Raw genomic sequence first — 12,093 nt, forward strand, 5'->3', positions numbered from 1 at the left:
GATTGATTACACTATCACTGAGACTTGTGGACTTTGTTCGTGGTGAAGATCTGCCGTACACGTGTTCTTATCGGAGTATGTTCTGTCCAAAGGCCCGGTGTGTTGTCGTTTGGTAGTGTTCCTTGGGTGAATGCGAAGCACAAATCTTCTCGTGTACAAATCTTCTTGTGTACAATTTCTTTTAAAAGTTTTGTTGAAGCTAGTGCATTCGGAATGAAACGTGGTTACGAAAATCGGCTGATTTTTCAAAATTTGAAATTTGGATTTTTTTTTATTTGATCGATTTTCGATAAAATTATTGATAAAATTATTTAAAATTTTATAAATTTTTCAATATATTACAAATCAGTATATTAATCAAATTATTCGATTTCCGAAATTTGTAACCATAAATCTGTGTAATTTTTTATGTGTAATTTTTTATCTTGTTATAAATCATTCCTTGTTATTCCCTCTGTCCGGTTGATTTCGAGACGTTTACTATTTGCACGCATTTCGAGACTTCTATAAGATATAGTTTCGTAATATTTTTTTTTTAATTTTTTTTTATAAAATATAATGGAGTTATACTTTAAAGCAATATTAAAAAACGTGTCGAAAGGTGATATAGATGACATTATGGCTTCTTCTATGATACTATTATGGCTTATCCAAAAAAAATATCCGGTCTACGAACCTAAAATCGCTAAAAATCAGTTTCAAATTAAAAAATACTCCCTCCGTATCATATTACTTTTTTCATTTTGACTTTTGTCACTGTTCACGTTAAGCGATTGACTATTAATTTACGGTTAATCTATAAAATCAAACATTGTCATGAGTGATCTTGTTGTATTCGTGTTTACGAGTACTTTAATACAGTGAAATTTTTATATTTAATACTAATACGAAATTAAAGATATTAATAATTAAAAACGTGCATTGGCAAACGTGTCTGACACAAATGAGAAAAGTATTTAGGGACAGAGAAGTACCTCTTAAGATGTTACTATAATAATAGCGTTCTAAAAATCGTCCTTGATTCAGATTATGGGCCATGGTTAGAGCGGACAATCAGGTCGTGTCGTGTACTTTCGTGTTTCGTGTACGTAAACATGAAACCCATATCCGACACGAAATGATTTCGTGTACCAAAATGTGAAACCCATATCCGATTCGAATCGTGTCGTGTACTTTCCGTGTACTATTCGTGTATATTAAATAAAAAATTAATATAATATATATACACATATAATATAAAAAAAATCTATTTTAATTTATAATTTAATGAAATATGGAGTGTATATATAAATATATATATTTTTACATAGTATTCTATAAAAACTTGTAAATATTTATATTATATACATAAATATATGCATGTGTTATATATATTAATTTATAAATATATTTATCTCGTGTAATTTCGTGTACTTAAATTGAAACTCATATCCGACACTAAATCTATCGTGTAATTTCGTGTTCGTGTACATTCGTGTTTCGTGTACCAAAAATTAAAACTCATATCCGTATTTTTCGTATCGTTTCGTGTCGTGTTCACGTGTCATGTACCAAATTGCCCACTCTAGCCATTGTGCTACATATCTAAATTTTGAGGAAGCGAGTTATATAAAATTTCTTTGTAAAATAATACTCCCTTTTCCGTTTCAGTTTCAATAGATTGTTAATTTTGAATTAAACGGTTCGACACGTATTTTAATATTTTTATCTATTATAATTTTATAAATTATTTTGAAAATGTGTCTTTTTTGAATAAAAATTAAAATATTTAATATTAACTCAGAAGATTTTTTTTTAAATAATTTATGTAATTATAGTAGATAAGAGTTTGATATGTGTGTCGATCACTTCATTTTAAATATTAACGATCTAAAGGGATGGAGGGAGCAATGATTAATCATAAAATCTATACGGGTCTACGATATATCAAAATTTATTCTGGATTAATTCACCAAATCTTAAAGAACAGTTAGGAATTAAATTTTAAAATTATATATTTTTTAATAAAATGTTTAACTTGAACATGAAAGATAGATTTTATCCATTTTAGTTTGATAATGTAATGAGGGTATTCAAATTTTTATTTGTATAAGAAATATATTTCAATGTAAAACTTAAATTATAAAAAAATATTTCAATTATATAAAACTTAAATTTAATAATGCTTATAGAAATCGGCCGATTTTTCAAAAATCGCTAATCGCTCAAAAATCGGTCAAAAATATTTGTTCGATTTGACCGATTTCAGATAAATCGCCGATAAATTATCCGATTTTTTAAAAATCGTCCGATAAATCTCAAATCGGTATCTCGATCGAATAAGTCCTATTTTCGAAATCTATAACACTGGGGGCAATAAATAAGATTGTGCCAGTTTGATTCTATCTTTTCTTTATACAGAAACCTAAACTGATCGCAATGGCGTGTTTTAATATTTTTGCAGGTGCTTACATAACGAGGATTAAAGAGAAACGTTTTATCCACGCTAAGTGTTTGTTACTTGTGGTTTTGTTTAGATACTAAACTAATCACATGGGAACCACAACTAAGCTGTTTAAAATAAATCGTGTTATTTCTCACAAACTTTGTCAGAAGTCAAAGTGTCCGGATCTCAGAACTCTAGATTTTATGGGTGTGCACAGGACTGCACAGAATTTTGGTATGGATCAGTAACCTGAATCGGACTGAGTCTATCCGTCTAAGCCCGGACCGGACCGAAAATATCCGGTCCTGAAAAAATCAGGTCCAGACCTGACCTGAATTCATATATATAATTATTCGGAAATTATTCACGGCCAACTTGGTTGGGATACACTAGCCACAATATTACATTTCGGGCTGCCGCAATGTTTCATTGCAGCGGGTGAGTGCACCCGCAATAAAACAATGCGGCTGCTGTATTCTATCCAACAGTGGCTGGGGATCAGTTCCCATAATTATTTATCTTTACCTTTTGTCTTGTAAGATCATATATTAATATTAAACATTCACTCATATCATATTTTATTGATCCAAATTAATCGATAATAAATTAATATAATAAAATAAATCGATACTATACTTTAAATTAATAATTTCGTACTTATGTGATAAAACATTAATATTCACATACTTAAAAAATAATATTTACTTTTAAAACAATTAGATATGCACTTACTTTTAAATTTTTATTGACGTACCAAGTAACAAACTTTTTAATCTCTATAAATTTGAAAGAAAAATTAAAATAATTTTATATAAATAATTTTGTTATATAAATATTAATAAAACCGGTCCAAACCGGTCCGGTTCAGGTCCAAACCGGGTTTTTCCGGTCCGGTCCGTCCCAAGACCGGATAGAGCCGATCCGATCCTCGGTCCTTAATTTTGAAAAATTTCGGTCTGGTTCATGTCAGTCCGGTCCGGTTTTTTACCTTTGTGCAACCCTAGGTGTGTATACGAGTATACATTTGATTTGGGTAATGATATTCAGAGAAAATGAAATGTTGAGAAAAAAAGTAAAAAGGTGGTTAAAGTAGTGGGATTATTAAATATTTAATGTATTAAGTTAGTGTAATGGAGTAAAGTAGTGGATGTGAGTGAGTGTAGTAAATTTTTACATTATAATTTTTTTACTATTTTTAGTAAATTTTGAAATGTATAAAATTGAATAGAATATCTCAAAAAGAAAAATGTATAAAAATGAATGGTACAAAGGGAATAAATTTTATGGGATAAACAACGGTGCAACTAGCGTCAATAAAATTAAAATGTTAATGTAGTGATTGAACTATTACACTCTTTTATACAATACTATAGTAATTGAAATCGGAATAAAGTATAATTTAGTATGCATTATTTTTGTAGGTTTGGTTATCCTTATTTATAAGTGTTGGATTTTTTTTTAATCAAGTGATCATGACCATTAAATTCAAATACTAAAATAATACACATTATTCAAGCTCTCAGGTTTGAATCCCGCTAATAATAATATATATATTATTATTTATACACTAGTAAAACTCTCAGATTCGAACCCTGCCAGAAATAAATATTTATATTATTATTTACACGCTACCAAAGATTTAGGTTCGAATCCCGACAACAACAAAGATTTAGGTTCGAATCCCGGCAACAACAAATATTTATATTATTTATAAATATATTAATAAGGTAATGATAAAAAATAATTATTATAATTTTGAATAATATAAAAATATTAATAAAGACTCGTCGCACGTTGTAAAGCTAGTACGGGGAAAGTCAGGATTTAGACTCTAAACACACACTATCTCTGTCCCGTTAATTTCTCTACGTTTGCTTTTTGCACGCATTTCAATGTTCAAATATCGTATAGTTACATAATATTTTTTTTAATTTTTTTTTCTGAATAAAAATTTAATGTTTAAATTTTTATTCAGAAATAAAAATTTTTAAAAATATTATACAACTATATGATATTTGAACATTGAAAAGCGTGTCAAAAAGTGAGGTAGAGAATTCAACGTGATAGAGGGAGTATACACTCCCGTGTAATTAATTAATAAAAATAAAAAAGTTTGTGTAGCTTGCGGCAATTGTAAAAACTAAAAATTAAAATAATGATGTAGTTTTGCTATAGTCAAACTAGAAACGACCCTAAAACTAAAAAGGTTGACAGCTGTATGGAGGTGGGTGCAGTGCATGTCAAGATAAAGATACGAAAGATTTGTAAAAGACTTGCCAATTATCATCACCACTTTGATTATCATTGTTAATGACTTTGATTAGCGCCTTGTCTATGTGAACTTTCATTTTAACCAAACTTTTTAGTTCACAGTGAAATGGCAATTAGACTGTAGCATCAGTGTGAAATCTGAGGGTGGTGACCTAAATATCATTTGGGGTTAAAAATAGCTCGAAATGTCATTTCAAAACGGTTATGTAAAACACCTAAAACGGAACTTCGTGTAACGTTTTGATATTTTGAATTTTTTTATGCGCAAAACGGTAGATAAAGTTCCGTTTTGGTACAAAACACTATATGATGTACCGTTTGAGCCAAAACGCTAATTTAACCACCGTTTTACATATTATAAAAAAATTTAAAAAAGAAATTAAAGTACCAAACCGGAAGACGAAGTACCGTTTTGCATTAAAAATATAAAACGGAAGACGAAGTACTGTTATGAAGTGACATTTTGGGTCATTATTTTCAAAAGTGACATTTTAGACCATTTTACACTAAAAAGTGACATTTTGATCCATTGTTCGAAACCTGAGTAGACTGGGACTGGGTTTAGCAAACTAAACAAACGAAATGGGCCTTCACTAACCTAATAAACTAAACAAAATAAGCCCAACCAACATAGCCATTACAAACAATCTGCACAAACAAAACATTAAAGCTTCATCATCCCGAGGAACCCGCAACCGCTACACTTCGGGTGCATATTTGGTAAATTTCATGGGTTCACGCAATAGTCTGCAAATCACATGAATCAAGGTAAACCGCACTTAAGCGACAAACTCTAGTTCATGATGCATAATCATAAATTCTACTTCCGGGGGATTCAAACATGTGACCAAGAGGATAATTCTTCCCTCTGTAATCAACTGAGCCAACCCTTGAAAAGTTACACAAAATATTTTGCAAAATATATAAAAGGCTGATAACGATAAACGATGTTTTAATTTCGTAATAAAAACAACTAACCCGAAAATAATACGGGGAATGATTTTAAAAATAAGTTTTTTTAAATAAATATAAAAATGCCCAAAATTCTGAATATTTCAAAAAATTGCAAAAACATTGAATACTCGAAATATCATTGATTTTATAAAAAATAAAATACAAATTTGGTGGGTTTTGACTAGCCAGTCGGGTTCTGGTCCGATTATTCTGTTATGCCCAAAATTTGGTATAAACCTTACTCGGGTCAAAACCGAGTCAATTGGTCAGAATTGAAATATTGATGCCTAAAATTAAGGAAAATATAAGACATCTATTTTTATCATGAAGGAAGAAGGCGCACCCTACATATATGGGGAGACGCGCCCTTATGCTTACAGGAAGATTAATGTTAAAACATTTTAAATAATCAAGGCGCGCCCTCGTTAGTGAATGATGTGCGCCCTATTATTACATTAAGAAGGGAGTTTGAGTAATTCTCTAAGTTACCTCCTCACACGTGGAAGGTCTTAGGGCGCGCCCTAAGTAGAAGAGATGGCTTGGATGGGATTTCGGTATGTTTACTTAGACGGATTCCTTGGATGATTCAAGGAAGAAGGAGATTATTATTACTAATTTATTTGTTGCAGGTACTCTATTGAAGAACTCCTCTATGTAATGCAACCATGTGAATGCGGTGTCCGTGGTCAGAGACCTCCAGGGGTATGCCTGTACGGAAGGCCTCCTCCTGTAGTCAATGAGTGTCCTCATTGGAGATGTGGGGTAAACTCTGGTGTGTGCTTTGGGAGCTCTGTCTCTGTAGTCAACGGGTGTCCTTGTTGGGAGACTTTGGAGTATCCTGCACTTTGCAGTCAAAAGCTTGGGATCATTTGTCCTGCAATCTGGTAGGGGCTCATTTTCTGGGGGACAAGGATGCGCCCAATATTTGGGGTGAACCACGACTATACCTGAGTCCACGGATTAGAGAAACAGCTGGTAGCGGAGGGTTATTCTTGGCCAGGGAGATGCCTTATCCGTGAAGTCTCGAAGCCGCGGATGAGCCTCGGGCCTTTGTGGTTGGGCCTCATCGACGGACATTCCTAGAGCCAGTAGAAGACGGTTTCCAGTAGGTTTCCTACTGGGCCTCGGGATAAGAGATTTAAGCCCGTTATATTTTTTATTCCCAAAGAATTACGTTGGCTTGATTCCCTATAAATATGGATACGCAGGAAAATTGCAAGGGGTCGGAAGCGAGAGCCTTAAGGAGCCACCACCAACCCTAAGTAATTGTTAGTGTTTGTGCCCTATAGACAACACTATGATGTTTTATTTTAAGATATTTGGATTATTAATATTTATGTTCTATCGATTATTTTTTTTATAATTTATTAATTCTTAATTTACTGCGATTTAAATGTTAGATTAATAAATGTCCTTGTAATATGATATGCAATTCTATATCTCTAAGTCCGTGACTTAGAAATGAGATTATGAGAATAATATCAATATTCCTAATGGTCCCTATTCGAGTATTATTATCAAGGGACAATAATAATGCATTAAAACAAGTGTGTTTGTTGACTGATGATCACATCTCATTGATTATATGTATAGTGATACTAAAGTAAAAAACACATGCATATGTAAATGTACATGGTGCTGGACAGACCCGACGTGAGTTTCTACATGTCTGTTGTGTCATAAGTAATTTTCACAGTGATAATGATGCAATGGTCCTTAGACCTGAAGTCATTATATTTCTATACGATAATTAATATACATTGATTCCATTAACAGTTATCCTTGACCGGGTAATGATAAAAATGGACATTAGGTATATTATGAATCATATGAGAAATATGAATGATCTAGATGATATTTAACCCTCCTATTTTAGGAGTGATATTATTGGTCTCTTGTGTGAGCTAGACTATGAAATGCGTGACCATGCTCAATTATTGATTTGATATGATAGTCTACTCATTGATCAAGAAAACTTGGATTAAACAATGATGAGAATGACACATTACACGCCTCTAGTTTAATCTATAATATTTGGTTAAAGAGATTATATTATATTGTACATTATTCATGAAAGGTTTATCGATCACCGATTCAATTATTATTACTTGTGTATCAATAATGTATTACCAGATGCCGTTCATTGTTTACGATTTTAAATTAGATTTAAAATTCGTTGCCAAAGTAATAATAACCTATAGGGTCACACACAAAGAATGTTTGAATGATTATTTAATTTAAATTGAATTTAAATTAAAGTAGTTCGAATTATTTATAATATTAATTAAGTATGACTTAATTAATTAGATAAATAATAAAATTCAAATTTACTAATATTAACTATGAAATTCAGCAGTTAAATAATTAAGTGTGACTTAATTATTATACATATAGGAATTTTGAATTAATAATAACTCCTAATTAGTTAAGAGTTATAATTCTTTTTCTACTCTCTATATAATATCTCTTGTGTGGCTAATTTTGTGAGCAAGACTTTTACTAAAACCCTAGTCACCAAGAGAGAAGATGGAAAGAGTAATAAGAAATGAGTTTGTGTTAGTACACATCCAATCCTTGAGTTCAAACATTCGCGTGGATACCGATAGAGCGTAGATCGCGAGAGCGGGATGCGTGGTGATTGAACAATCTTTGGATCTCCATTATTCAACCAATTTGTAAAGCTACTTAAGGTAAACAATCCGATCTACGATTTAAATATTTGCTTTTCGCATGGATCCTGCGATGAGTTTCCAAAATTCTGATTTTTCACATTTTAATTACTGTTTCCATTGCGTTTATGAGCTCGAAACCCTTCAGCAATCTCAGCCCCCAATTCATCACAACCACCACACTCCGCTCACTTTTCAGTCGAAGAACCAGCATCATAGATCTTGATTCCGGCGACGAACCTCAATTTTTGTTGTTACTAAATTTCTCCGTCAACACATTCTAAAAAAAACTCGAAGTATTTTTTAAATTTAAAATAAATCCCGAAAATAAATGCAAGATAGGCCGACATTTGCAAAATGACACAAAACCTGAAATACAAGATACAAGCTAACATAATAATTTCAGATAACAATTAAGTACATACAATTACATTTTAACACGTACTCCCTCCGTCCCATTGAGAACTATACGTTTGATTTGGGCACGTAGGTTAAGAAAAATTAGAATGTTGAGAGAAAAAGTAAGAAACGTGGGTAAAGTGGTGGGGTCAATCAATATTTAATGTATAAAATTGGTGTAGTGGAAGAAAATAGTGGAGGTAAGTGGGTGTAGTTAATTTTATATTATAAATTTTTTTACTATTTTTGGTATGTTTTGAAATGTATAGAATTAAATGGGACATCCCGAAAAGGAAAGTGTATAGAAATGAACGAGACAAAGGGAGTAACAAATATCCGAAAATATAATGAACGTTACGTGACCGCATTTAATATCCGTCACATGTTAAATCATGACAAAAAGCATTTTAAATTAAATAGACCATATAATATTGCATTTAACACGTAATCATTAATCAAAAAAATATTAATTTGAATATTTTCACAACTCACCCTATACAAGGGTGGACACAAATAAAATATTAACGCGGATAAAATATCCACTCGATTCCTAAAATTTAAAACGAACTCAAATTACCGATATTGATAAAACGACTGACCTTCATATAAATTTTTGTAATAGTAAAAGTAAGTAAAATACTTTCACAATAAGGACATACATCGATAGAGAACTAACATTTAACATATTTAGTCATTTAATGACACAAACTCATAATACGGGAATGAAACATCCATAATTTATTTCCCTCCAAATTAAAACATTCATATAAAATACTCAAACAATAATAATTAATAATTTCTGAAAATCCGGGATATTACACTTTGGATTCAAAATTTGTACAATATTTAATTTGCCGTAATTTAAATTGAGCAATGAAATTTCAAGAATCAAGTTATGTAACTGTTTAATATAAAAACATTAATTATTTAACAAAATTAGCCACATAATCTTTAGTTTCATAATAATAATCAAACAATGATATTTTAATTAGCTTGAAATTTATAGTTACAACTTAGTTACGGAAACGTTTAAGTTCTTATATGACAGTAAAATTGACGAAACAAACGAGGGACTAAGTTCACCTGAGTCTTCGTTATCATCTTCATCATTTGCATCGAAACCCTGAAGCGAATATCTTTATACACTATTTTATCGGGAAACAATAAATATAATTTATAAATTAGTTGAATAAAAATGAAATAAATTGTACTAATTTAAAATATGATTTGTTTTAGAATATTATTTTTATAATACTAAATATTTGATTTCAAAACAGTTATAAAGTGGTCACTCAACTAAAGGCCATATATCAGTTTCATCATCAAACTTAACGGGATATCATTTGAATCACTAAAATCGTAATAAATATCAAACGAATACCTCAAAATAGGTGCTCGAGAATTAAAATTTACTTTCATGGAGTTCTATACATTTTTATTGAATCATATTACAATCAAATGAAAATTTATGAATTCCTAGTATTTTAGATGATATAATGAGATTTTTAAAAATTTATCTACTAATTATTTTTATTTAAATGAAAAAATATCACTACAAAAATAAAAATAAATAGTAGATCAATTTTTAAAAATCTCGCTATATTATCAAAAATACTAGAATTCATACATTTTAATGTGGTTGTAATAGAAATTCAAGAAAAATGTTCAGAACTTCATAAAAATAATTTTTAATTCTCGAACACATATTTTGAGGTATCCGTTTGATATTTATTATCAATTTAGTGATTCAAATGATACACCATTAAGTTTGATGATAAAACTGATATATGGTTTTCAGTTGAGTGATCACTTTGATATTTAACCCGTTGATTATTTAGAAAGGCATTATAGAGAAGTGCTATCTATTATGTCAGTGTAGTTATTTTTAGTCTATTACAAGTAATGTGGTATATTTTTAGATGCCGACCACTGGCAAAGTGTGGTATGTTGAATAAAAATATGAATTAGATGCTGGCTACTGGCAAAGTGTGGTCGTAGATCAAGATTGTGGTATTTATAAGAATTAGTATTTTGTTCCGTTTTACTCTGTTTTGATCTGTTATAAATATGCTCTATTATGTTTTAAATTCTGAATTTTAAAATATAAAACTTTGGGTTGGATTTATTTTAGAAAATGTTTTACAAAATTATTATTGATTTCAGAAAAATTGTTATATTAAAACACCCATTATTTTTATGTTTAGCGGTTAGTCAATTTGTACTTGCTGAGTTTTGTAACTCACCCCTTTTAATATTTCAAGTTCAGAATATTTATTTGGAGCATATTAAGAATAAGGAATGAGAACTATGTGGAGATCTATGCTGCTTAGTTTCGTGCTACTTGAATTAGAATAAAGACTTTGTTCTTAAAGAATAAATTTGATTATCTGTTTAGACAATTATTATCAGATTTGTGGAGCTGCGTCTCTATTTTTATGATTTTGATTATTGAGTTTGACCGCTGCTTTGACCTTCGTTATATATTGAATTTTTTGATTAAAAGAATATGTTTTATTTAAGTCGTGTATTAAATTTAATAGTCCGAAAAGTGCGGGCTGTTACAATATGCATATGGGGATGCATTGTCAATTGATATTTCAGGCGGCCACCAATGAAGTATTTTGGGTATTTAATCTCATAAAGTGATTATTTTAGTATAACACTCATAAAAATGTAGATCGAGCCAAGTAAATAAGTTTCAAAACAATAAATCCAGTTTCCGGCCAAGTAATTAAATTTTAAATATGTGTCCTTTACACATGTCCAAGTAATTATATAGTATATTTAATGTATAAAGAAAATTTATTTGTAATAGCTAAGTATATATTATTTAAAATAACAATTTTAAATAATTAAATTATTCAAATAGTTATAAAAATGAATGTTTATATTATAAGGTCTTAAAAACAAACGGACAAACCTGAACAAAACTCTTAACCTTTCTAATTATATTTTATTTAGAATTATTAATATCTTAATAGCATAAACGTCGTGGTTTTTGCATCAAAATGTTGGAAAATAGGAGAGAGCTCGTACATTTTAGTTTATTTTAGACAACCACAGTATATTTCTATTATTTCTTAAAATTAGTAATTGTTTTTTAAAAAGTTTTTGAAAGGTTTTTAATTTTTTTTTTGAAAGATTTTAACAATTTTTTTTGAAAGGTATTAAACGACTAAACGAAATTAGTTTGGCTTATAATAGTACAGACTAGTACAAATATGTCTTTTGTTACAAATTATCAATAGCTTGTTATAGTAGACTCGATTCTTGTCGAGAATCTTATTGGATTCGTATTTATGAGTACCTTAATACAATATAATGAAATTTTTATATTTAATACTAATACGAAATTAAAAATATTAACAATCAAAA

The sequence above is a fragment of the Apium graveolens genome, chromosome 4 (assembly GCF_009905375.1).
Source record: "Apium graveolens cultivar Ventura chromosome 4, ASM990537v1, whole genome shotgun sequence".
NCBI classification, from domain to species: domain Eukaryota; kingdom Viridiplantae; phylum Streptophyta; class Magnoliopsida; order Apiales; family Apiaceae; genus Apium; species Apium graveolens.